At 37.4% G+C, this 25993-nt stretch overlaps 1 protein-coding gene across 2 annotated transcripts in view; it reads right to left on the bottom strand.

The window, feature by feature from the left end:
- Positions 1–25993, bottom strand: part of TOX (thymocyte selection associated high mobility group box) — a 272534-nt gene that overhangs the window by 90865 nt on the left and 155676 nt on the right. The gene's annotated exons all lie outside the window — the stretch shown is intronic.

Raw genomic sequence — 25993 nt, 5'->3', positions numbered from 1 at the left:
GCTCCGTGTAGCTAATAAACTTGTTTTACTGTTTTATCTAATCCAGTGTGTCCAAATGGAAGGGTCTGGGTAACTCCATTTGGGGATAACAAGTTGTGTGCATGTTATTCCCTTAAAGGAATAACAGACTCAATATATTTATACTGTCCAAGAGGGGGCTGGGCAATACAGGACATACTTTTCAGGGGGAAGATCTGGGTCTGGGGGTGTGTTGTGGTCACCCTGTGGTCACCAAGGCTGGTAAGAGCCAAGGTGGGGCTGGCTGGGTGCAGCACACACAGACATAGCTGGGAATGACTTACATGCTGGAGGCTGTGAGCAGAGGCTACAGGAGCAAGGCACAGTAAAGGTCACCCTAGGTTACAGGGAAGGGGTGACACAGCTACCCATTAGTTTGGATTGTACCCTGATATGTCACACCCCTCCCACATACAGAAAATGCACAAGTGTGAATTTTTAAATAAAAGTAGTTCTTTGGATTTTACATACTTAAAATCTTGAAATTTCAGGGGTAGGAAGCCATGCAAGGAAACAGTGCCCCACTATTTTATCAAGAGACACTTTTCACCAATTTTGCCTACCTCTAATTACCAAAACACAAGAAAAAAATTTCTCTGCTAGCATCCAAAGAGCCAAATCCTACTCTCAGATGTGTGCATTTGACTCCAATTGACTTTCGTATATATCTGGAGACAGAATTCAATTCTCATTATTAGTAAATTTATAAATTCATATTTGTCTGTGTTCAACTATTCTCCTATTCTGCATGGGTGTGACCAGATGCATGCATGAAAATCCCCTGATTTGACCACCAAAGCACCAGCTCTTTTTCAAAACTAGAAAGTTCCTTGAAACGTAAGGAAACATTAAGCTTATGCCATATACAGCTACTTTATTTCTGTTTTGGCAGATAGACCGTTCAAATCTTGACATGGGCAGGGTTTCATATCTATGCTTCTGGCCATTATGTTCAGTGTTTAACCCACACCTTTAACCATGTATGGATCTTTATTTACACATTTTTAGCTACCATATGTCTCATTCTGGCTGCTTGATTCATCATAGGCAATTCTTTAAAGAACTTGGCATAGACTGAAAGTATACTTGAGAGTATCATAACAGAAAAAAATAATCTTTGGCTGAAATTGGAGGGGTTTAAGTAGCTTAACCAACATATGTCTGTACAAGAAATATAGTGTTGCATAAAAATCTCCATGTGTTTCTCATCTCCAATTCATGATTGTTATAATACATTCAATATTACCCAGCAACACTCCCTGCCTGGCCAACAGTAGTATATCACAACATTTTATGGTTACAGTTACAGCATTTCATGGCATGTCTCAGCGAACCGAAAGGACGATCACAAGATGGCTTTCTTGGTTGTGACATGCCCAACCAGCTGTAGTTTGCCTCAGTTGAAATACCAGAGTCAGATATGCCTTTCACTCTACTGACAGGTAGTCTACATGCCACAAAAGAGTGAAAATCCCTTACGTTATTCTCAGATTTCTAACATTTCATCTTGTGAAACAAATCAACAAGGTGAAAAACATGTTTATTCATAACGTGTTCAACTATATTTAAATTACTCATTGGATAGAGATTATCATCCATAACTGTCACTTATGAAACAAAAAACCCTACATATGGATAAGTGTCCCGGCAGAGAGAGCCTCAAGTCCATGTGATATCCCATTGCATGTGGGTTAACTGAAAGATGTACAAAAGCATTTGTAAACAGGCATTTACTATTGACTATGCTTCTGGGGAGGCTTATTTATTCTAGCAACTGTAAGGAATAGAGGGGTCTCAGACAACATGCTCTGGATTTGACAGATTCACATCAGAGTAATGATACTGTTTTGTTAGTGTGTCTGGACAGGTTGTGTCCCATTTTCATTACATGCCTTAGACATGCCTCTGACTTCACCATTCTTTTTCCTGAAAACTGCTATAGTCCAAGCAGAGCAACGATTCTGTTGAAGAAGCTGCAGCCAAGTTCTCACTTACAGTCGTATTCTAATTCACTCTTTGTGGCTATGTATGTGTGGACATGATATAAAATAAGCCCTCATTGCTTTAATTCTGCTCCCTGCTTAATAGCATGGGGCTTTGAAACAGGAGGTGAATGCTTCATTCAGTGCTGCAAAGATGTGGACAGGACTGACTCCATGTTCTCCAGTTGAAATCACTGTAAATTGCCACTAAAGGACTGCCATAAATTAATAAATCTAATTCCTTACTAATATACTAATATAATCTAACCACAAATAAAGAATTTCCAATCTAGAACTATACCCTTTTTCTACATAGCATGAAGAGTGATTAGTTCTAGGTGGGTGTTTGCACATTCCTTTTTTTTTTTTTTTTTTATTAGATCAGCCTAACAATAGAAAGATTGCACCATGGATGTTAACTAAGATTCTTTTAAAATAAATCACTATTAAAAGTTACTCAGTTGATTACTTTTTTATAAACAGACCTTTCTCCTTTTAAGTCAACAGCTGCACCGATTCTTGTGGGGAAGATGTTGATTAATCACATTTAAACTTCCACCTACCTTCCATCCAGAAAGAATGAATATGTCACCTCAACTAGTCCTAACTACTGAATACTTACAAATAAGGTGAGACACATTATCCTCCATTTTATAAAACTATTAAGAATTTCAAGTGTGGTAAACTTCAATTTTTTCATACAAAACCATATTCTATAAATTTCCAGATGAGATTGAACAGTGTAATAAAACACAGAAAGTAATATGCTATGTCATGGTTAATAAGCCATTAGAACCTAATGAAGAAAAGAAACAAACATTTGTTCTACTACAGGTACAGAAACAATGAAACATAGTAAATGAATGTGAAAAAACTGCTTTGTGAAGTAGCATCACTAATCCACGGGATTCAACTGAATAATCTCCTCATAACACCTTCATACTAATAACATAATAAATTATCTATTTAAATGGAACATTTGGTCTGTATTTAGTACAGTTTTGTCATGTTGACACCAGAAAGTTAATAAACAATAGAGTATTAAATTAGAATGGAGCAATAAAATACACAGTATGTGAATCATCTGAGGGGAAAATGTGTATTTTTACTCACCTTTTTGAATGATTAGAAACCTATTAGACAGTAAGATCACAGTAAACATGCACCTTCAGTACGTTCTAAATCTGTGCAATTGATGAGATTTAAGCTAATATCAGTGAGTTTAATTTGGATCTCCCAACAGCTATACAGGATTATTGTGAGTGTAATAGCTTTATGTTCAAGTGGGATTGTGCTGTATTAAATTCATTGTTAAACAAATCTGTCAAGCTCTCTCTGGAATTTCAATTTGCACCTTTGTAGAAGATGAGCAGTGTTTCACTGTTTTAATGTTTGATTATCAACATACGCCTTTAAAGAGGCAAGATGACACCACTTAATGATTGGGCTTTTTTAGTTTAGTTTTGTTTTTTATCTTTACTTATATAGAATTATATTTGACTCTAAATAGGTTACTGTGAGCTATCGTTATGCAGCTGTTAATACATTTTGTTCAAAGAAAAAAATGTTCCATGAAAGTTTTGTAGCGTTGTCAAGTTAACTAAACCTATTTGTCTCATATATGCATATCAGGTTGCTAATTTTTGTGATCATGTTAATCGCAAAAGCTCATTTCAACTTTTTTTTATTGTTAGTAGTAGACAAGTGTATCTGTACTACACTTTTTTTCTCAGATAATCAGCATTTAAATATGAGTATTATCTCATCCTCTTTTTTAGATTCACACTCTCACTCTAGTTCCAGTCAAGAATTTGATGGTCACTTCTGGGCAAAGACAGACTTTTCCACTCACCTGTCTAAGTGACTCTTCTTCTAACCTACTGCCATTCACAGCCTGATCTTGCAATCTGTACACACTCAAATATATTATTGGCTTCAGTAATGATTGCAAGATCAGACCCTGGACTTGCACTGAGGGTTGCAGATTCATTCCCAATCATATTCACAAACAAACATGATGTCATCAACAGATTATTATGATCTCTTCTGTATTCACTATATGGGAGCAAGATTATGGGTTTTACTGATGCAAGTATACCCATGGAAGTCAATTGGATTATTTGTATGAGTAAAGTGAGGAGAATTTAATCCTAAAAAACTATTAAAATAAATATATTTGTCATTTAGCCCATTAGGTCAGAAACAGACTACAAATTAATTTGAGTTAAATGACTAAAATCTGAAAAATAAAGCATAATAACTTCAGTGCTACATGCTTCAACATTTTTGTCTATTATCTCATGGTATGAGTTGTACAAAGTAACATTTAATTAACTACAGATAACAGAAATATTTACAAAATGTTACAATCTAAAAATGTATACTTAGCAGCATCTGACACCATCTATTTATACAGACTGAATACAGTTCTTAATCCAAAACGTCTGATAAATCAATATTGTATGCACCAGAATTTAGTAGCTGCCACTGAAAGAAAGCCTCGGAGAAGTAAGTGAAATATACATCTTTCTCCAGTGTTGGATGGAAGCTGTGATGAACATGTTTTGAGCATAAAGATAAACAGACGACAATGAGCATTAGATATAGATGTACAAGGACTTTTGACCTTCACTTGAGACTAAATTTACCACATTATATGGAAAGGGGGAATATAAATCAGTTTTTCTTGTGTTGAATCTACAAAACAAATCCATGTCTTTTTCCTTTTTTCACCCACCCACATATTGGCTACCATGTCGTGCTTAAACTTTTTTCAAAGACAAAATTTAAATTTACATTAACTGCAATCTAATTTCACTCTTAATTAATAATCAGTAATGATGTACCTTATATAAGATTTTATTTCTGACTTCAAAAGGAGCTACCTAGGATTGTTTGGTGTCTATACTTTGAAGAAAATCTTTTTTATTACTTATTTTAGTACAACACATTAAAATCAAATATCTCCTGTAGCAAAACGATTCAAGTTCCTGCAACTCAAATAATTTTCTAATAAAAAATGCATGAGACAAATAAATGAACTTTATGTTCCACAAGAAAAGGCAGTTTCAACAGGCTAATGCTCAGAGAAAATTCATTTTATCAACCAGCCATTTCATTCTTTGGTGCTGTTACAAGCTCCTTCCAGTTGCTAGGCAACCATAATTCATAGTACCTTTTAATGGATACTCTGCTACTGCTGAGAACATTAAGGTGAAGAGAATAAATGCCTTGGGTGAATCTTGAAATCTTTCATTATGCATGTCATTCTATTTCTGTAATGCTATAATGCTGAAATGTTTCTGTGGCAGGAAACTGAGTTGTGGTAATTGCATATTCGACTCATATATGTTTTGTAAGCAGAGCAGCACGTACTTGTCTAAAATGAGTTATTTCAAACATGATTGAAATTGGACTTTTCTACTTCTAAAGGTAGTAAATAAATCTAAAGGGAAAAAAGAGAGAAAAATAGGTCTAGAGTAAAATGTCTTGAAATTTCCAGTAAGAATGACAAAATTCTATAGCAGAAATTGAAAGTAATCAAACAGACTTGAGCTTGATCATAGTGGTATATGAATGTATACACAATTTAAAATGCAAAAACACAACAGTGGATAAAATATACTCAAAATAATTGCTATTTCTTAAAGAAAACATGCCAGCTTCAAAGACAGATACAGGAAAGCTAGGTGAAGCACATCGATAGGTTTTATAAAAATACGTACATTTTTGACTAAATATGGATGGTTAGCATACTGTACATTTCTCACCTCATTGTTTAGGGCCCTTGCACACCTTGATAAGCACTTACTCATGTGAGCTAGTGGGATCACCAAAAGAAATAAGGATTTCATAATTAGGCTCTTATTTTGCAAACAAATAAGAAAGACAATAAGAAAGACAATAAGAGTTGAGATAAACTTCTCAGATACTACACTGATTTAGTGGCAGTATAAAACCCTGAGATGTGTTTGTAAGCCTGCACTTTATGATCCTGATTCTCCTTTCCACTGACAACCCTGCAAACCAGGTGTAGCTCTCTTGAAGTCAATGGAGTTATATAGGTGTGAGAGGAGAATCAGATGCTACGTTTTCATGATCCTTAGTAGTTTTTTATTGTTTCAAACAATGTATGCAGGTCTCTCTTATATTTCTTTTAGAATATCTATATTAACCTTGGAGAGTAACCTGTTACATTAATCTGTATGTACCTTTTAACTTCAGATTTCTCTTTACCATGTCTAGGCATGTTTCTGTAAATGCTAAGGAACCAATAATTATCTAAGAACTTTCTTACTCAGCCATTTATAGCACTTCCTTGCCAGATGCCAATGACCTCAAATTGATCCTGAGGCACCACACATTTTACAAAAAAGCAATTTACTCTTTGACTGTTAGATCAGAAAAGAGCCTACATGGATAGTAATTCTACATTGTTCACTGGTGTCCACACTGAGACTGCTAAATTCATTTCACGTTGGACATTAATGTAATCCCCAGCCATATTACAAATATAAACCTGTTTTTCCTTCTGCTTAACTGTCCTATCTAGTCCTCTTCCCATATGCATTTTGAAATTATCTTTACTATCTGGTTGAAATTGAAAACTTTGGGCCAGTTACAGTGGGGTAACAGAGAGAAGAATATGGTCCCCTGTTATTTTTCTGTGGTAATTACTCTGCATCTATTTGTAGTGTACTCTTGTCTACATCACCATGTGTGTCATATTTCTAAATACTTTGAAAAAAATGGTGCTATATGACTACCGTTCACATTATGTGATGTCGAAAACCTCTTTCTCTGAGCTATCTTTAAAAATATGTCTTTCTGCAGAAAAAAAAAAGATCATATACATGAAGAGGAGGAACTTGGAGTTGCACAACTCCAAAGGGATGAAGACAACAGAACAATGGGAGTGGAGTGTGGAGATGCAAGAGAGAAACTTGAGGTAATGGTTGTACTTGGTTGATAATTAAGGTTAAAAGAAAGATGTTGCAGTTACATGAGAGGAAGGTGGAGCCAACAAACTTTTCTGAGGCTGCGGGATACTACAAAGCAGAAACAAATGCATTAAAAATATCAAACCAAACAATTTTTTTTTTTTGCGGTATCCACAGGGCACCCACTCTCCATCAACACCAAGTATCATTGTTTTCTCTTCTTCCTTCCTCCCTTTCCGCCTTATTGTCCCCCTTCTTCTTGTTTATGAAGGATATTACAAGATAACTCAGTGTCAAACAGCAAGAGTGTTGTATAACAATCATCTAGCAGTCATTTTTTTTCTAATTGGGAAGTGATAAGCCTCTCCCCTAAAAATCTTGCCTCCTTCCAAACTAACTACCCTTCTCACAAAAATGTGCATGGGAAAAAAAACCCCAGAAGATATGGAGACAGAAGTTTTTTGATCATCATAGATATAATTTGCAATCCAATCATTTCCTATACAGCATTCCATTAGTGTAGGCTACCTCTCTGTGAATGACTAGGTTATAAAATATAGTTTCTATATAATGGCTTGGACTGTTGCTTTATGTTGTCAAAAGAAGTCAACTTTCACCATATTCAGCACTATCCAAACCCTACTGTGAGACCTGTGAGTAGCCCTAATTTTGAATGTTCTTAAAAGACAGAATGCTGAACAGTATTATTATAGAATCACAGAAATGTAGGGAATAAGTGACCTTGAGAATTTCATCTCATCCAACTAGCTGGTGCTGTGGCAGCACCACATAAACTTAGACCATCCCTGACAGGTGTTTGTCCAAACTATTTTTAAAAACCTCCAAAGATGGGGATTCTACAACCACCCTTGGAAACCTGTTCCACAGCTTAACTGCCCTTATCCTTAGAAAGTATTTCTCAATATCTAACCTAAATCTGCTGCAGATTAAGCCATTTGCTTCTTGCCCTACCTTCTGAGGCAAGAAGAACAGTTGATCACCATTCTTCTAATAGCCATTCACATATTTGAAGACTCTTGTCAGGTCCCCCCTCAGTCTTCTATTCTCAAGATTAAACATGCTCAGTTTTCTAAACCTTTCCTCATAGCTCAGGTTTTCTAAACCTTTCATCATTTTTGTTGCTCTCCTCTGGACTCTTTCCAGTTTGTTCACATATTTCCTAGAGTGTGGCACCAAGAATTGGACACAATACTCCAGCTGATGTTTCACCAGTGTTAAATAGAGTGGGGCAATTACTTCCCATGTCTTACATACAGCACACCTGTTAATACATCACAGAATTATATTGCCTTTTTTGTAGCTGTATCATATTGTTGACTTATATTCAGTTTGTGATCCACTATAACCCCCAGATCCTTTTCACAGCTGCTACTACTACCTACTACCTACCTAATTTCAGGTAATTCCCCATTTTGTGGTTGTGCATTTGATTTTTCCATTCTAAGTGAAGTATTTGGCATTTCTCTTTATTGAATTTCCTTTTGTTGATTTCATACCAAGTCTTCAATTTGTCAAAGTCCTTTTGAATTCTAATCTTCTCTTCCAAAGTGCTTGCAACCCCTCTCATCTTGGCATCATCTGCAAATTTTATAAGCATACTCTCCACTCCATTAACCAAGTCATTAATGAAAATATTAAACAGTACCAGACACAGGACCGTACTAAATACCCTCTACCAGTTCAAGAGAGAATCACTGATAGCTACACTTTCAGTAAGGTCTTTCAACCAGTATGCACCCATTTTGGAGTAATTTCATCTAGACCACATTTCCGTAGTTTGCTTATGAGACTGTCATGTGAGACTGTTTCAAAAGCCTTACTAAAATCGAGATATATCACATCTACTATCCACTAGGCTAGTAACCCTGTCTAAAAAAGGAAATTAGGTTGGTTTAGCATGTGTTGTTCTTGATAAATCCATTCTAGTTATTCCTTATAACCTTACAAATTGATTGTTTACTAATACGTTCCAGTATCTTCCAGGTTTCAAAGTTAGGCTGACTAGTCTATAATTTCCCAGGTCCTCTTTGTTACCCTTTCTAAAGCTACGTACTACGTTTACCCTTCTCCAGACTTCTGAGATTTCTCCAGCTCCAGACTTTTGAGAGTTTATGGTTCCACGATTGCTTCAGCTAATTCCTTAAGCACGCCAGGATGAATGTCATCAGGCCCTGCTGACTTGAATACATCTAACTTATCTAAATATTCTTTAACCTGTTCTTGTCTGCTGTTGGCTTGTATTCCTTCCCCCTTGTTGTTAATATTAATTATGTTGAGTATCTGGTCACCGTCTATCTTTTTTATCGAAGACTAAAGCAAAATAGGCATTAAACACCTCAGCTTTCTTGATGCCATCAGTTTTTAACTCTCTTTCCTTCCTACACTTTCCTTACCATTTCTCTTACTTCTAACGTATTTAAAGAACCTCGACTTTTATGTTCTTTGCTAGGTGTAATCATTTTGTGCCTTAATGTTTCTGGTTTTGTCCCTATATCCCTGTGCTATTCTTTTATACTCCTACTTACCAATTTGTCCATGTTTCCACTTTCTTTTTCTGATTTTCAGGTAATTAACGAGCTCCTGATGGAGCCATTCTTCCCTCTTCCTACACTTGCTATCTTTCCTTTGCATCTGGATACTTTGCAGATGTGCCCTTTAATACTGTCTCCTTAAGAAACTGCCACCTCTCCCGAACTCCTTTTTCTCTTAGTTTTTTTCCCCATGGTACCTTATCTGCCAGTTCTCTGAAGCGTTAAAGTCTGATTTTTTGAAGTCTCATAGACTTTAAGGTCAGAAGGGACCATCATGATCATCTAGTTGGATCTCCTGCGCATTGCAGGTCACAGAACCTCACCCACCCACTCCTGAAATAGATCCCTAACCTCTGGCTGAGTTACTGAAGTCCTCAAATCATGGTTTAAAGACTTCAAGTTACAGAGAATTCACCATTTACATCAGTGACCGATGGCTCATGCTGTAAAGGAAGGCAAAAATCCCCCAGGGTCACTGCCAATCTGACCTGGGGGAAAATTCCTTCCCAACCCCAAATATGGCGATCAGTTAGACGCTGAGCATGTGGGTAGGACCCACCTGGCAGATACCTGGGAAAGAATTCTCATTAGTAACTCAGAGCCCTGCCCATTTCGTGCCCCGTTTCCAGCTGTTGGGCATTTTTGCTACTGGCAGTTGCTGTTGGGCCACATACCATTGTAGGCAGTCCTGTCATACCATCCCCTCCATAAACTTATCAATCTCAGTATTGTAGCCAGTTAGTTTTTTTTTTCCCCATTGCTTTCGTTGGAAGGCTGTTCCAGAACTTTGCTCCTCTGTTGGTTAGAAATCTTCACCTAATTTCGAGCCTACACTTGTTGATGGCCAGTTTATATCATTTGTTCTTGTGTCCACATTGGCGCTTAACTTAAATAACTCCTCTCCCTCCCTGGTATTTATCCCTCTGATGTATTTATAGAGAGTAATCATATCTCCCCTCTGCCTATTTTTGGTAAGGCTAAACAAACCATGTCTTTATTCTGCTATTTCTTCCTTTTCTTAGATTCATGAAATCTATTTTTTTATGATCACTTTCACCTAAATTGCCTTCCACATTCACACTCACTACCAATTCCTCCCTGTTTGCCAGAGTAAAGTCTAAAATGGCTGCCCCCCTTGTTACTTCTTCCACATTCTGGAACAAAACATTGTCCCCAATAGACTCATTCTGACTATAGTATTTAATAAACTCATTCTCCAGTCCAGGATATCAAGAGAATGGGGAAGAATAATGGACATGTATGTGTAAATCAAAAATCTGGAATCAGAGCCTTATTTTAAAGTCTTCCTGAAAATTATTCCGAAAGAATTCTTGTAATAATTTCATTTGTATTTATATCTAGATAAAGGTAATGGCAAATCCAATGCCACATTTCATCTTTCCATGGACTAATTCCTTAGATACTGCAGTCAATTTGCAGACTGCTATTTATGCTTTTTAAAATGTCATATTAGTCTTGCTTGAAACAGATTTAATTGCAAACTGACTACAAGCTTAAGGTTGATGAAACCTACTATTTGTAAGATAAACATAAAAAATCAATACTGCATCAGGTGAATTCTACATTTCCTCTAGTAGAAACATTCCGTTTTAGCTAGCATATTCCAATATAAGGGTCACAATAATTTAATATAAATAGGCAATACTAATATCTAAAGTTTCACTGTGAGGTGAAGAAAGTGGATGCTCAATATCATTTATCAAAGCAGGAAGAGAACAGCAAACAGAGACCTAACCAGTGGAAGGTCACAGCCAATAACATTTCTGCAAATAGAAATGGGCTGCACAAGCATCAAATGCAAATTACTGTTTGCTGGAGAATTTTAATAGAGTTCTACGTCACATTATAAAATGTTTAATTGTAACCCCATTTTAATAACACCATCTGATTAAATGAAAAGACGCCTTGCTGATCGCAATTACAATCTGTCAAGCTGTGCATTTATTTACAGTTTGGTTTCCTAAAACCAGAAGATAAAAAAAGGAAACTCAATTCAGCTTGTCAGCAAACTATAATTATTGCATATCCTTCTGTCAGTTTCTGCATAAAACTTTTGGTCTTAAAATGGATCTAATTACATCTACATCAACATTTTAATAAATGCTTGCTTGCTTTTCTCTCCCTTCCCCCCAACTCGGTGATATTTTTGTTGTTACCAATCTTCAAGTCAGGCATTTGTTTTGCTATAGTATCTTCCTGCCACAAAAGCATTATTAGAATAAAAAAATGTTCTTTTCAATGTAAATATTGTTTTTGCCATGTATCCCTCTTAGCACTGTAGTGGACTGGGACTCTGTTATTTTTGCTTTTGGCATGGATGTTTTGAATATCAGTACAGGAAACTCTTTCCAGGTGTGTCATGTAGCTCATCATCTGCAAAGTCTATTTATTGTAATTTATGACCTTTCATAGGAAACAGTTTGCCAGACACAAGAAATGAGTCCAAATGCCTGAACACAACTGTATGCATCAACCAGTTATAGAAATTACATCTCATAGAAAGACCTATTAAATCATCTATTCCATCTCCCAGCCAATGCAGGATTTTTCCCTAGCATATACATTTCTGAGCTCTAACAGTACCTAGCAGATTATTCTACAAGCATTAGATTTTTGTTGTGATGCTCATCCTCAATTTTCCTGTGCTTATTTTTATCCCACTACTCCTCGTTACATTCCCTAGATATCACAATAATTTATATTCTCACACTAACTTTGTAAATAATGAATGATTATAAATAATCAGAATGTTGAAAATAGGGACATGAACGATTCTGTAAAAATAATATACTGCAGCTGAGCCTTCATGGAAAATTATTTTGTTCAAGGTAGGTGATGTGCTAATATGATCTGGGTAAAGATGATGTGCTAAAAGATTTGGGGAAAGCTGATTATTTTTGTACTGTTGTTGAAAGTGATCAGGTCATCTGCAAAGGAAAGAATTCTGAATTGATATATTATATTCCCTTTCACTTATGGATTTCCTAATTCTCCTAGCCACATCTACCAAACCTGTGTACAAAGACTCTATACAAAACAAGACAGCTCTAGAGCTTGAAGGGTCTGATCCAACTCCCATTAATTTAAATAGGCTCTGGATCAGGCCCTCTAACTCTGCCTGACCTGTATATGGTCAGGTTTGTTGTTTGTTTTTAAATAGGAACTCAGTATTATTCGCTGGATTCATCCTGAAGGAATACATCCAGTATTTTTAAAAGGCTCCAGCAACTTGTGTTAACAGAACATTAAGATGGCACACAGTCAGTGCACAGCAAAGTCAAGATTTCGGGTTGCATGGGCCACTTTAACTCTGTGCAACTTTGCTATACTATCTTTAATTGCATAACCATGTATTATTTCTCAATAAAACACCAGATCACATCATTCTTCTCCAGCCTTGTAACATCTTGTATTACCTTTTCATTTTTTATACTTACAATAATTTCAGCGATACAATGGTACAGTGTGGGTCTTGACCTAAACTTTTTATTTGATAAGTTCTATTTCTTTTAAAAATATGTATTTTTAAAACGTATTTCAAAAAAATTGTCAGAAAACATGTCTATACATATTGGGTTGCCTTTTCAAAAACACTCAGCATTGGACTAAGTGTGCTTCCACTGAAGTAATGATAAAACTCTGATTAGTCTTCAACAGGACTGAAATTAGGTCAGAATGCTTTTGAAAATCCCACCCATTATTTTAACCAGCAACACAATCTTCCAAAGTGCACCTCAGTCCTTAAGGCTGTAAACTATGAAGCTAATGTAATTATGAAATTAAGTGGCCTATCCATGCTGGCAAATGTACTGTCTTATTTGAGCATAAGCTTTCGTAATAAATTTATTAGTCTCTGTATAATATATATTATATTACTAATACTAATTTATTAGTCTCTGTATATTGTTTCCCTCCCCCGGGTCCTTCTGTCTTTGTTTTAGGTTACATGCTCTTTGGGGGTATAGAGAGTGTTTTCCTCTATGTTTGGGTGCTACAGCAATACAGATAAGAAATAATAATAATAAACAATGATCACAAGACGTATTGCTTACTGTGTTCTCTTCATATAAATAATGTTCATGGACTCTGTCTACCATACACAGAGTAATGTGCAAGATAATTTCATAGACTCTATGAAAACTATTGTGTGCCAGAGGCAGAGAAAGGAGAGACTGAGGTGCCACCAATGCCTGAGGCCCCTGCAACGGCAGGGATGATACATGTGTATTTTACGTTGTAGAAAAACTACGTATTGCACTGTACTATTTGCAAAATATTATGTGATCACAAATGGCTGAACCATTTTTGCGCAAACTCTCTCAACGATGGACAGTTTCCTTGGTACTGCGGACACTGAAAGGGACCCTAATGGGCCAGAGGTAGGAAGCATGGTAGAGGGGTCAGGAAGGGATTTCCACTCACAAGAGGAAGCATGCAGGAATGCATGGGCATGGAAGAAGGGCACAAGATGAGCTTTTGCTGAACAAGAGAGTATGAGGTATGTGGTGAGTGGGCAGACACTGAAACAAGACTGATAAATGCACTATTTTTATATCAAAAGATACTAATGAGGTCCTGACCACTTGATGCAAAAACAATACCTTTAGCAGCTCCGTGACTCCTAACAGCTTACAGAGGCATTAGCTCAGTACTGACTCAATGTCAGTAAGAGTAGTGTTACTATCGGATCAAATGATCTGTTGTGTAGTGTCACGTTAAAGTGACACTGTATTTCACCTTAGAGCTGGCTGCTTTTTAAGGACTGGTGAAGCCATCCCTGAAGTATCTTTACAGGGCTCCTGAGAGTGCTGCTCTATCACTTTCAGCTTGTCCAGAATGTGGTTGTATGACTGCTTACTGGTTTGAGCTATCATGATCATATTATACCCACTACAAGTTATTTACTAGGGACGTATGTTAAGTGCTTGATAGTCTTTAAGTTTGTTTCTTTTGAGACCCTTAATTACCCTGCTACCTGTGCTCTCCCTCCACCCAGAGGTGAAAGTAAGGCGGTACAGGCCGGTACGGCATACTGGTAAAAGGTGGCCGCCAGTACCGGCCCCTTCGGACTTACTTAAAAGCACTGCAGCCTTACTTAAAAGGCTGCCAACAGAGGAGAGGGGAGAAAAAGGAGCAGCTGCCCTGGGGCCGGCAATTTAAAAGGGCCCAGGGCTCCGGCCGCTGCTGCAGCAGCAGCGGCCGGAGCCCCAGGCCCTTTAAATCACCACAGGAGCCCCGGACGGCATGGGCCAAACAGCGTGGAAGGGTTGGCTGGGAGACACTAACCCCCGAGCCCCGCCCCTTCCGCCCGAGGCCCCGCCACTTCTGGGGTGGGGGAGTGGGGGGTGGAAGGCAGGGAAGGGAGCTGGCCCCCCTACCAGTAAGTTTTAAATTTTACTTTCACCCCTGACTCCACCCCACTATTTAATGATTGATCAGCATATGAAATTAGCTTGTGATCGCCCTTTTGGTGGATCCGATAGCTTAAAATCACTCTTCTTCTGAAATCTGTCTTATTCACACTCCTTTTCAACTTGGGCCTGTTCGTCTGTGTGGTCATATTTTGAGTGAATGGTATTATATTATGTTTTTATTAAAATGCCTTTGCTTTTATGCTGCTGCACAGTGTCTTGAGTGCCTTGGAACAATGAGGGGTTGATATTGTAAATAAAAAACATTTGTAATGTTAGTCAAGGGGCATAGGAAGTCTTAGTTAATTAATGACTGCGAAGCGCTTTGACACAGTCAGAGGAAAGTTGCTATAGAAGAGCAAAGCATTGTTAGTACTATTGTCTAGTGCATTTTCTAAATAGCCCAACTTTAAAAAAATTCACCAAGCGTTATTTTATAATGTGTACTTTTTTTGTCAGGCAACTTAAGCTGCGGCTAATAGCTAATCAGCACTAAGCCTACAGTTCTGAACACTTTTTATGCTACCTCATAAAGAGAGAAGGGTAATAAACTTCATTAAAGCGGTATCCTACATTTAAGTGCTAGGAACTGCAGTTTAGTTATGAGCTAATCTCTAAAACTCTTTATTAGGGAATGAAGGTAATTTTTAAGCTTATTAGAAGTCCCATCTCTGAATAAAAATACATTGGATTCTTATCAAGGGCCTCATCCTTTAAGCTCTCCATGCACAAAAATCCAATTGACTTTATGTGGAGCAGTTGCAAGATCAGATCCCAAATTTCTAAAACTAGGCCAGGCAGCACAAGTGCTGTAGAGACTTAGAGTATGCAGCTTCACAACAGTGCTAACATTGCCAGCATCACTATAGGGCCAGATCAGGCCTAGGAAAGTCAGGTAGCCCATTGGCACCTTCGCACTTCCCTGTTACTCCAGGAAACACCAGAGAAGAATGCATCATCTTGTGGCTAATGACATATGTTACATCCACCTCTAGTCGACATGGAAGATAAAGCCTACTACTACTATCAGCTAAAGACATTACTCTAACTAAAATGCCTTGCAGTTAAATGTTAGGGGTTGTACCTCTGCTGTAACCGATGGTGGGATGAATACAAAACTGTATGGGGATTTAAACTTCTGTAGAGCTCAGAGATTTGGTCCAAACTTCCTTAGACAGGGAGCATGTGCAATATCCTAGCTAAGTCTGTTGTGTCTCTTCTAGTGACTCATCCACATAGAAGACAGCAGCCTGGTACTTGGAATTGTGGAGTTATTCATTTAATTCAAGTGGTAGAGGCCTGTGGTTTAGTTCTGGGCTCAGACCATAGGTTATATATGGTACGGATCCTTCAACCAGCACCATACTGGGACAAAGAGAGGCCTATAGATGCTAGATCTCACCTCCTCCTGTCTTTTGCATTCCCTTTTCTGAAGAGGGTTCAGGGAATAGTATGTGTATACTGTTAACACTGCTACCAGCACCATCTGGCGGTCAGGACAGACCTATGGAGAAAATGTCCCTGCCCCCAGTATCTCATGCCTCTCTTCTTTAAAGATCAGCAAGACCATAACACATCAGTGTTCTGACTTCTGCACAGGCTCACCATCCTGCCCTCATTTCAATCCTTTTTGTAAATCTATCCCTCCCTTGATTCCCACAATAAGGGAGTTAGGAACATTCACACTAATATCTCCATCTTCCATATATATATATATATATAAATAAAAAAAAGCCCCTCGCTGAATGGCCACTAGGTGCACAAGCCTAAAATGAGTCACTCTTTGGGGCTAGGACCGTCATTATTGTGTTTTACAAATAACCTAGCACAGTGGGGTTCTGGTCCATGACTGGGGATCCTAGGTGCGACTGCAATACAAATAAACTATAATGAGATGCCCATAATTGTATTGCTATAAGTCACTATTCATCATCTCACTTCATTAGGTCATGTCTTATGTATAGACTGGAGCAGAGGCTCTCTGGTCTTCCGTGAAATACTTAGTAACTGCTGGGCACTATGAAATAATAAGTAAATACAAAGAGATACTGACAAATACGTTAGATGAGATAGGTCCACCAGATAGGGCTGCCTTTGTTTAGAATTTAACACCACCCACAAATAAGCAATTGGGAATAATTCCCTAACATGGCCCCAAAGATTACAGGTTCCTGGGCAGCAGTCAAGGCACGTACTCCTAAAGCCAGCCGTGCTATGGTATTCAAGTTTTTTTTCCATTTTGTAAACAAACTGCAGTTCAGTAAAAGTTGATCCATTGTTACACTGTATTAGCAAAGTAATATTTCTCTGATGCTGCAAGGAAGTTACTCTAAGCCAATGGTTCTCAAACTTTTGTACTGGTGACCCCTTTCACACAGCAATGGGGTGCAACCCCCCCATATAAATTAAAAACACTTTTTATATATTTAACACCATTATAAATGCTGGAGGCAAAGCGGGCTTTCGGTGGAAGCTGACAGCTCGTGACCTGCCCTGAAATAACCTCGCAACCCCCTGAGGGGTCCCGACCCCCAGTTTGAGAACCCCTTCGTATTGTGAAATACACTGTGAGACTACATATTGAGACGATGTTTCCAATCTGTCCTCATTAATGTATTACAGTTCAAGTGTGTGTGAGAGGGAATATAGGTGGGTTCATATACCAGTAAGCATGAGGGTGAGATATAGGATCAAACTAAAGGCAGTGTGAAGGTTAGCATTTGACACACTGTTTTTATGGAATCCTCAAATCAGGAAGGACAGGGGAAAAGGGCCTTTGCAAGGTATCTTTGTGAACATTTTGCATCATAATAATAATTAAAAAGGGAGGGAGAGAGACACACACACACAGAAACCTGGGCTCAGAAGTGGATTATATGCTATTAAAAAGAAAAGGCTAGAGTTGGGAATGCCCAACTTGAGGTAAGGTGGCCTGCCTCATAAAGATTTCTGTTTAAATTAACATTTGGATTTAGAAGGAACATTATCAAAGGATAAAAATAACAAACACTTTATTTCCTGTTGTTTGGTGGTTAGAACCTCCAAAACACTTTGAAAGTGAAATCTCCTGCCTTACTGAGCATGTTTCCTCCTGAAGCACACCTACACACTTGGTTTTTTTTACTGTAGGGCTGCCCCCAGGCAGTGCTTCCTGGGTAGCATTTATTTTTGCTTTGGTAAAAAGAGGGCCAAACTATTTTGTTTGAAAAAGAAATCATGGCAGGCAAAGTTTCGTAAAAGCTTTTAAAAGAGATAAATGGAAAAATGAAAAATACCACAAATACATGACTTCAGGAGCAGATCCCTTAAAAGAAGGAAGGTGACAAGTCCAGGCTAGGCCATTTTTGCCAGGGTAAATCTGTAGTTTTGCTAAATAGTTACTGCACTACAGATGCAAGAGGATAAGCTAGAGAAGGGGCATTCAAAGTGCAGCCATAGTGCATAGTACAGGTCAAGTACTGTGCATGAAGTTCTCAGATATAGTGCTTGGCTTCCCCAGTCCCCAGTATAGAAGTGCAGCCCCTGCAAACTATAGATTCCAGAATGCAGATGACTGTTAAGATCAATAAAGTGCATTGCATGTTGAGATTGCTATTCTCCATATGCTGTAGCTCTGTATCCCCTGGGCTGAGATGAGGTTAAGGTCAGTCTGATCCATTTAAGATTCAATATCTTTTCAGTTGTTCTCAGGTAGAATAAAGCAAAGCAAATGCATTCCACTTAAGTAAAGAAAAGTAGCGAAGCAGGACAGCAACAGAGGGAGCAGGCCTTTCTGCTTGATGCACAATTTTTCCCCTTTACTCTATAGTGTGGGCTCCTGCCTCCTTTTGCTCCTCATAAAAGCATCTTCACAATTTTTGAAATTGACATTTCATTTCAACTGCATCAATAGGCCTTAACATGACTACAGTGTTTTTGCCAAAGCCTGAGCAAGTCTTCAGAAACATTTCATTATCTTGCTGTTTTCGACATCTACACACTATGTTAAACGCAGCAGATTAAAGTCAGCATCTCTGCTGCTGGAAATCTCAGAAATTCTGACATTTCCATGAGTTATGTTTTCTCTATCTGCATACTCTCTTTTCTGTTTTGTTTGACACTTGCAGCTGTGACGCTGCTTGTGCATTAATCACTTATGAAGGAGCTGCATGTACAAAATGCCATACTTACCACCAGGCATTAGCTCCATAATATATTAACCATCCATCCATGCAACTGAATCGCTAGTCTATAGCCCACCTCTTGATATCTGCAGTGATAGCTAATTAGCGCTGGCCAGGATTTAATATCATGGTACGTTTTTTTCACCTCCTTGTGCAATGAATAAAACATGAATAAATTCAGCTGATGAGTGATTGCTATGAAAAGATGTTCACCAAAATATTTCCCCAAATCTCCGCAATTTTTTTAGGATAACTATGGAAGATTGTTCTCCAAAAATGAAATTTGTCACCGTACCAATTCTACTTGAAATATGACACCATTTTTGGATTAATTTGTGAAATATACTATTTTCAAGAGTCTCAACCACTGAACTTCAAGTATGAACAATCTGACATTCCTGATAGGTGAACAAATTGAAAATATATGCTGATTGGCTAGTAATCAAATGGCTGCATCAGGCATTGTAAAGATGGTGTTTGAAGTTATCCTGAAATGAGTGCATGCCTATGCTTGAACATCTAGCCTGGTTTCTTAATGTAGATGATTAATGGTTACAGACAATTATGGGTTGCAGCTTATTCATAGACTTTGAGGTCATAAGAACCACTGTGATCTCCTAGTCTGAACTCCTGCATAACAAGGGCGATATAATTTCATCCATTACTTTCCCGCATGATGTCTAATAGCTCATGGCAGAGCTGGAGAATAGCTTTTAGAAAGTTAGGCAATCTCTATTTCAAGATTTTAAGTAATGGAGAATCTAACACATCCCTTGGAAAGTTGTTCCAATGGTTAATCACTGCCACAGTTAAAAATGCATGCCTTGTTTCCATTTAATCTAGCTTCAGTTTCTAACCACAGGATCTGCTTATAAGTCTGTCTTTGACTGAAGAGCTCGCTATTATCAGATATCTTCCCCTCACCTAGGATATAACTGTTTATAGAACCCTGATCAAGTCACCTCTTAATCTTCTCTTCTTCATAGGTCGTATAAACTGTCTTTCTAATGTCAGAACATTGGATGAGGCAACATGAGAACGGAAAGCTAACCATTAGGTACCAGGTCCTACAGTGGCATACATCAGCATAGCTCCATTGTCAACAATGAAGCCACATCAATTACAACAGCTGAAGATCTGGGTGTACATTCCTTTGGCTATGCTGCCCAGCAACACACACACAAACTGCCACATCCCTCAGCCTGTCAAGGCTAATTTCAGTGCAAAAACCAGACTTTTAAAATCTGTGTGAAAAAGATCACCCTCCAAAATGAAAGGGCTTGAGATGATAAAAATTCATTGCTTCAACATGAGGTGTTCTATTACCTTGCTTTTATGATTCGGCATTTTTGATGGCAATAATTCACAGTAATAACATTTGGGTAACAGCAGGTCTGTGTGGAATAAGAGTAAATTTTGATCTAAAGTAAAGACCAGCCTTGTAATGAGGTACAAATGTGAAGTATTCACTGGAGACTAAAAGTATCTTATACCACTGTCATATGAAATATAGGGCAGGGAAAAAAGGACTATGTGCTATTCAAGCATGATTCAAATTTCAAAACTTAGGTTAATATGGGGAAAAATCTTTTGTTTTGTTATGGTAAAGAAAGGTATCAGTTTTGTTCATCAGCAATATAAAATTTCTGTTTGACTCAGTGCTTTGCTCTAACACTCAAAGGTGCCAAAAAAATCAACCATTTAGGTCAGCCACAAGATTAGTCATGAACACTGAATTTAAACTAATATGAATTAAGCTGGTGAAACAAAGTCTCTTAAACATGTCCTAGCTAGAACAACAATCTCCTACATCATTTTTATTAGCACTTGCTCTATTAATAAGAAACAGTAGCTGCATTCTACATGATATGGAAAATGAAAATAAAACAGGTGTCCGATTTCCTACACTGCATTACAGTAGCATATTTTGTTTAAGATATTACTCTCTCATGGGCTGCATAACTAAAAAAATATAATTTATGAAAAAATATGTATTTGCTCAGGCTTTGATGAATTGGGGCATAATGTTAAATAATTATTCATTACCTTTATTCTTCTGTCAAAGTGGGCAAAATCATTTCTTTTTATTGCTTTTTTATATAAGGACCCAGGCCCCTGTGACATCCATTTTATTTTAAACGAATGCTTCTATTATTCCACATCTGAATAATTACAGCTGACATCATCTGCTCTTTGGTGTCCTAAAAGAGCTTTAGCTCTAGTCCACTGTTACATATTGCATGCACAACATGAAATAAAATACCTCAAGATTTTGAAAATATTTATTTTAAAAACAGCAATGAAATGGTCTGTAATCGCATTTTCTGCTCTCCTTTGAAAGCTACATTATTCAATATGCCAGTGGTCTTTTCCATAATAGCAACATATTAGAAATTCATGCTGCTCTAATACCTCTGAATTCATTGATGTACTGCACTCCCTATAGACCTAAAGAAACATTTCTGTTTCAGTGTCATATGTCCTGCACACTACCTACTGATGTGATGGTTGTCAAAACAGTTGTACAGTAGCCTTTGAATTCAAAGTGTGCCTTGACTGTCTACTAAAAATGACAATAAACCCAAGTATATACATTATTCTGGCTTTTGTTGCCAGTACAAATAGAGCATTCTGGAACTAAATCCCCCAGTTTTATTACCTTTTAACATCGCTTCCACTTTAAACTTCAAAACTTGAAATTTGAAGCATTCGGAGAAATGAAATCCCCTTTATTTTTTCTTGTAAATGTTCTATACAGCATTATAAGCCACACTGTTAAAAAAAGCCTGCTACATATAAGAACACTCTAACAATACTGGTGTTTTCTTAATGTAAAAGCTGCACTGTGAAATTTAATTCTGATTGCCTAGAAAAACTCTTAAGCAATCATAGGACATTCAACAGACCCTGGATGGGTGTGTCTATAATTTTATGTTGAGCAAATGAACGCACAGAAATATTTCAATTTCTAGCACCTTAAAAGGCATTTTGCAGATACATGCATCCTCTCATGAGAAATCTGTGCAGACAGCTTTATTTGCAAATTTCTAGTGGGTATTTCTGACAGTTTTAAGGAGCATTTCAGGAAGATTATACAGCACCTGGAAGTATAGACAGGCTGACATCCACCAGAAACTGAGACAGACCTAAGTTGTAAGGGATCTGCCTCAATTATAGCACATGGAAAAAGGCTCCTTATTCTCTTCCACCACAGACAAACCAACATGCTACAAGACAATTAATGCAACTTTATTATCTGATTATACCCAGATAGCTAAGCAATCTGAGATGCAGGCAGATCTCAGTTATGTCCATGTTAAATTTCTTGTACATAACACAGTTCTTGGCTTTGACTTGAGGACCTAGACCCAGCTTTGCAATGCCAGAAGAAATTCTGTACAAATATTGAGCTCCGTATGTCTAAAACTACTATATAAATGAAATGTCTTGAGAAATCTGCATTTGAAGATACTGTAAAAAAATGAATGTGTGCATGTTGCTTTGGTAGAAAACAGAGAGCCAGATAAGAATATAGATGCAAACATGAACTGACAGCACAATGTAGGAAAAGGGAAATTTTAGTGATGTTTTCGAATAGTAGAAAGTGACAGAGACTTCAATCAATCTCAAAACTTCAAAGCAGGCTAATTCCCAATTTGACTGTCAGATACTGTAAATGGCAGTGGGAAAGTCCCATCTCCCAGCATTGTAACGTTTTTTAGAAAGAGAATTCCCACAGTGTAAAAAAATCCATAAGAAATTGATCCTTAATGTGAATTCCCTGAGCTGGTACCAGGTTCTTATTTTGTGTGCTTAAGCACTTCTACAGAGGAAAACTCTTACAGATACTGAGTCAAATCCTGCAGTCTTTACTCTAAGGGCTTTCAAATGGGAGTTTTTCCTGAGTGAGATTTTAATAAACCAGCAGTTTTAGTGTGAGTCTGTTAAAAAGCTGCTTTTGAGTGCATAGTGCACAATAACTTCTAATCATACTGAGCCAAATTCCAAAGGCATTAGATTTTACTCAGTCCTTACTCAAGCAAATTCTCATTTTACAATGGCAAACACTTGCTAGCTGAGATGAAAGGGAAATGCCTCGATCTGTACACCCAGTATTTTCCGGCTTTGTTTGTTTACTTCCGTCAGCTTAGCATTAACTAAGTCATTATCTAAAAAAGTGTAACCTGAGCTCTTGTCAGCCAATTGCAGACCACCCAATAGTTCAAATACAGAATAAAAATGTAGGCATCATTGCTAAAATATTGATATAGCTTGAGAACAGGTTAGCAGAAAAGATGAGAGTAAACAGGCCAAATTCAATGCAGTTGTACCTTACGTCAGAGCTGAATTTGATCAAAACCCAGTAAATTCTAATACAGCTGACATCATCTGCTCTTCGGTGTCCTAAAAGAGCTTTAGCTCTAGTCCACTGTTACATATTGCATGCACAACATGAAATAAAATACCTCAAGATTTTGAAAATATTATAACCCTGTAAATCTAATACAGAGGATAAATGGGTCAAGGTGAGGAACAACCCAAAGGTTCAATGCTAAGAACAATTCTACTGAAAATATTTATTAGTGACCTGGGAAATGGAACTAGTTGCCTGGTGTCCAAATTTGCAAGAGAGAGTGATATATTAGTGAATATATGGTAACAAGAATTTTGGACAGGTTTGAGAAATAGATAAAGGAGTTTCAGTGTCAGGAAATATGCTAGCACACTTTGGCATATATTATTGGTATGGATCAGGGTTAGACAAAACAGTAAAAATGAAGCTTAAAGGGTGGTGATGAGTAATATCAAAAAGGTAGAATGGTGTGCAGAAAAGAAACCTTTACTTTTTGGATTATATAAATAAGGGGGTATGTTTCAAATGCAAATAAATAATGCTGGCTCTTCACAAAATCATCTGTCTTCCTTGGTGTTGTGGAACACCAAAAGCACAGTGGAATCACTGTCTTCATTGCATAGTTAACTCAAGTTATCTACACTTGAGTTAACTGCTCTCAAGTTAGTGTCCCACGAGTAAGAATGCAAAATAACACTCAACCTGAATACAGTGATTGTGTTAGCTCTCAAACTGCGCTAACTGGAGTTATAGTATATACCACGACAGGCCAGCCAACTCCAGTTCAAAGCTCTACCACACTTGAGTTAAAGGGTACTGGGTGTGGACAGGACCTGAACTAGGGGCAACACTCAGGTTATAACTAACAATTCAGACAAACCCTGTGTGTGAGAGAACAAGGGAGAGGCTGCAAAATGGAGAAGCTCAGCATGGGATTGGAGAAGAAAGGAGGACAGACTTCGGTCAGAAATACAGTTATAAAGGCTTTCATCCCAGAGAAAGCTGTTCAAATGTAAATCAATCTGCAGTGTGACTTTGTGGCAACAGATACAATACTTTATTTTAAAGGCAAAGATGAGTCTACAGTACCCTTGGAAAACACAAAAATATATTTGGAGGTACTGTATTCAAAATGAATAGGAACATGCACTTGCCATAAGCCTGAGGAATCTTTCCTTTCTTGACTACACAAATTCTGAGTCCATGTCTTTGATAAAAATAATACTTTTAATTTTACATAAATATCTTTTTCCTACTCACTGTGGACAGGTAACTTTTGGTATCTGCACTTGAAACTAAAATTACTTCATCAACGTACTTCCACAACAATGAATATCTCTCTTTAAGGATATAAGCAGTAATATACCTATATTCTGTGCAAAGAAAATTGTGGCCCTATAACAAATTGATCATGGTGGAAGGTTATTATGGGTCATAAGAGGAAGGAGACATCCATAGCCCAAGAAATGATGCCTCGATTATCATGTTTAATTTACCTATCATGGTTCAGGATTCATTTAGTAAATATAGCCCCTTTTCCCTTCCAACCAGTGCATATTTCCTTTAATTTACTTCTGTTTTGTCCTGATCTACATAAATTCCCCAAAGCAGAATTGTTTAGTTATATTATTCAGCTTTTTTGTATTTGCCCTTGATCCAGTAATTCACTGTGACAATCTACAGACTCTCAAGGCCTTTTCTTCATAGTTCTTTGCAAAAGACTAATGTGGAACATCAGTGCTTAAAAGAATGCTTAGTTTCCAACCATAGCCCAGGCATAAAAGAGATCAATTCAATGAAACATTGCTTTTACTCTTTATTAAAGTGCCAAGTGCTAGTTCTACTTTCTTTAGGTATTTCTGATTCTTAGATCTTTTCACACCATTCAACTCTTTCTTTTTCAAGGAGGCTGAATAATGTATTTCATACGTTTTGTAGAAGTCCAAACAAATTTTTGAAAATATCCCAGAAATGTATCTGTATTCCTCTATGAAAAACTTTTCCTCCCATACAATATACCCTTGAGGGTCATATTCTGCTCTAAAATATGAGGACATAAATTGGTGTATAGCTGGCATACAAAAAGTTTGCAACTTATTCTTAATGCCTTGTGAAAAACAGGATATTCATGTGACTTTGCACTTCTTATAATCAATTTAACCAATATAGAAATGACTGAAAATATAATTATTCTTAGGACCAGCCCCATAATCACTATTCGATAGACTTAACTCTCCCAATCACTTCAATGGGAGCTGTGTATGGACAAGGACTGTGAATTGTGAAAAGGCTGCAAGATTTGGCCTAGAGTGAAAAAAAGACATTTGCTGTTTTCCTAAAGTACAGTAAACAAGAAAGGAAACAGTACATTTCTGTAGATCTCTCTGTATAGACAAATCAGAATAGAAAGAACCTGGTAAAGAAACACAGAACATAAATCCTGCTTCATCTGAAGTCAATGACACTGGCCTGATTCTGTTCACAATAACACCACCATAAAGCAGCAGTAATTCTATTGGAGTTAATGGGGCAGGATTTCATCCTCTGTAACC

This window comes from Eretmochelys imbricata, chromosome 2 (genome assembly GCF_965152235.1).
Source record: "Eretmochelys imbricata isolate rEreImb1 chromosome 2, rEreImb1.hap1, whole genome shotgun sequence".
NCBI lineage: Eukaryota > Metazoa > Chordata > Testudines > Cheloniidae > Eretmochelys > Eretmochelys imbricata.
This window is presented reverse-complemented; position numbering and strand designations above follow the sequence as displayed.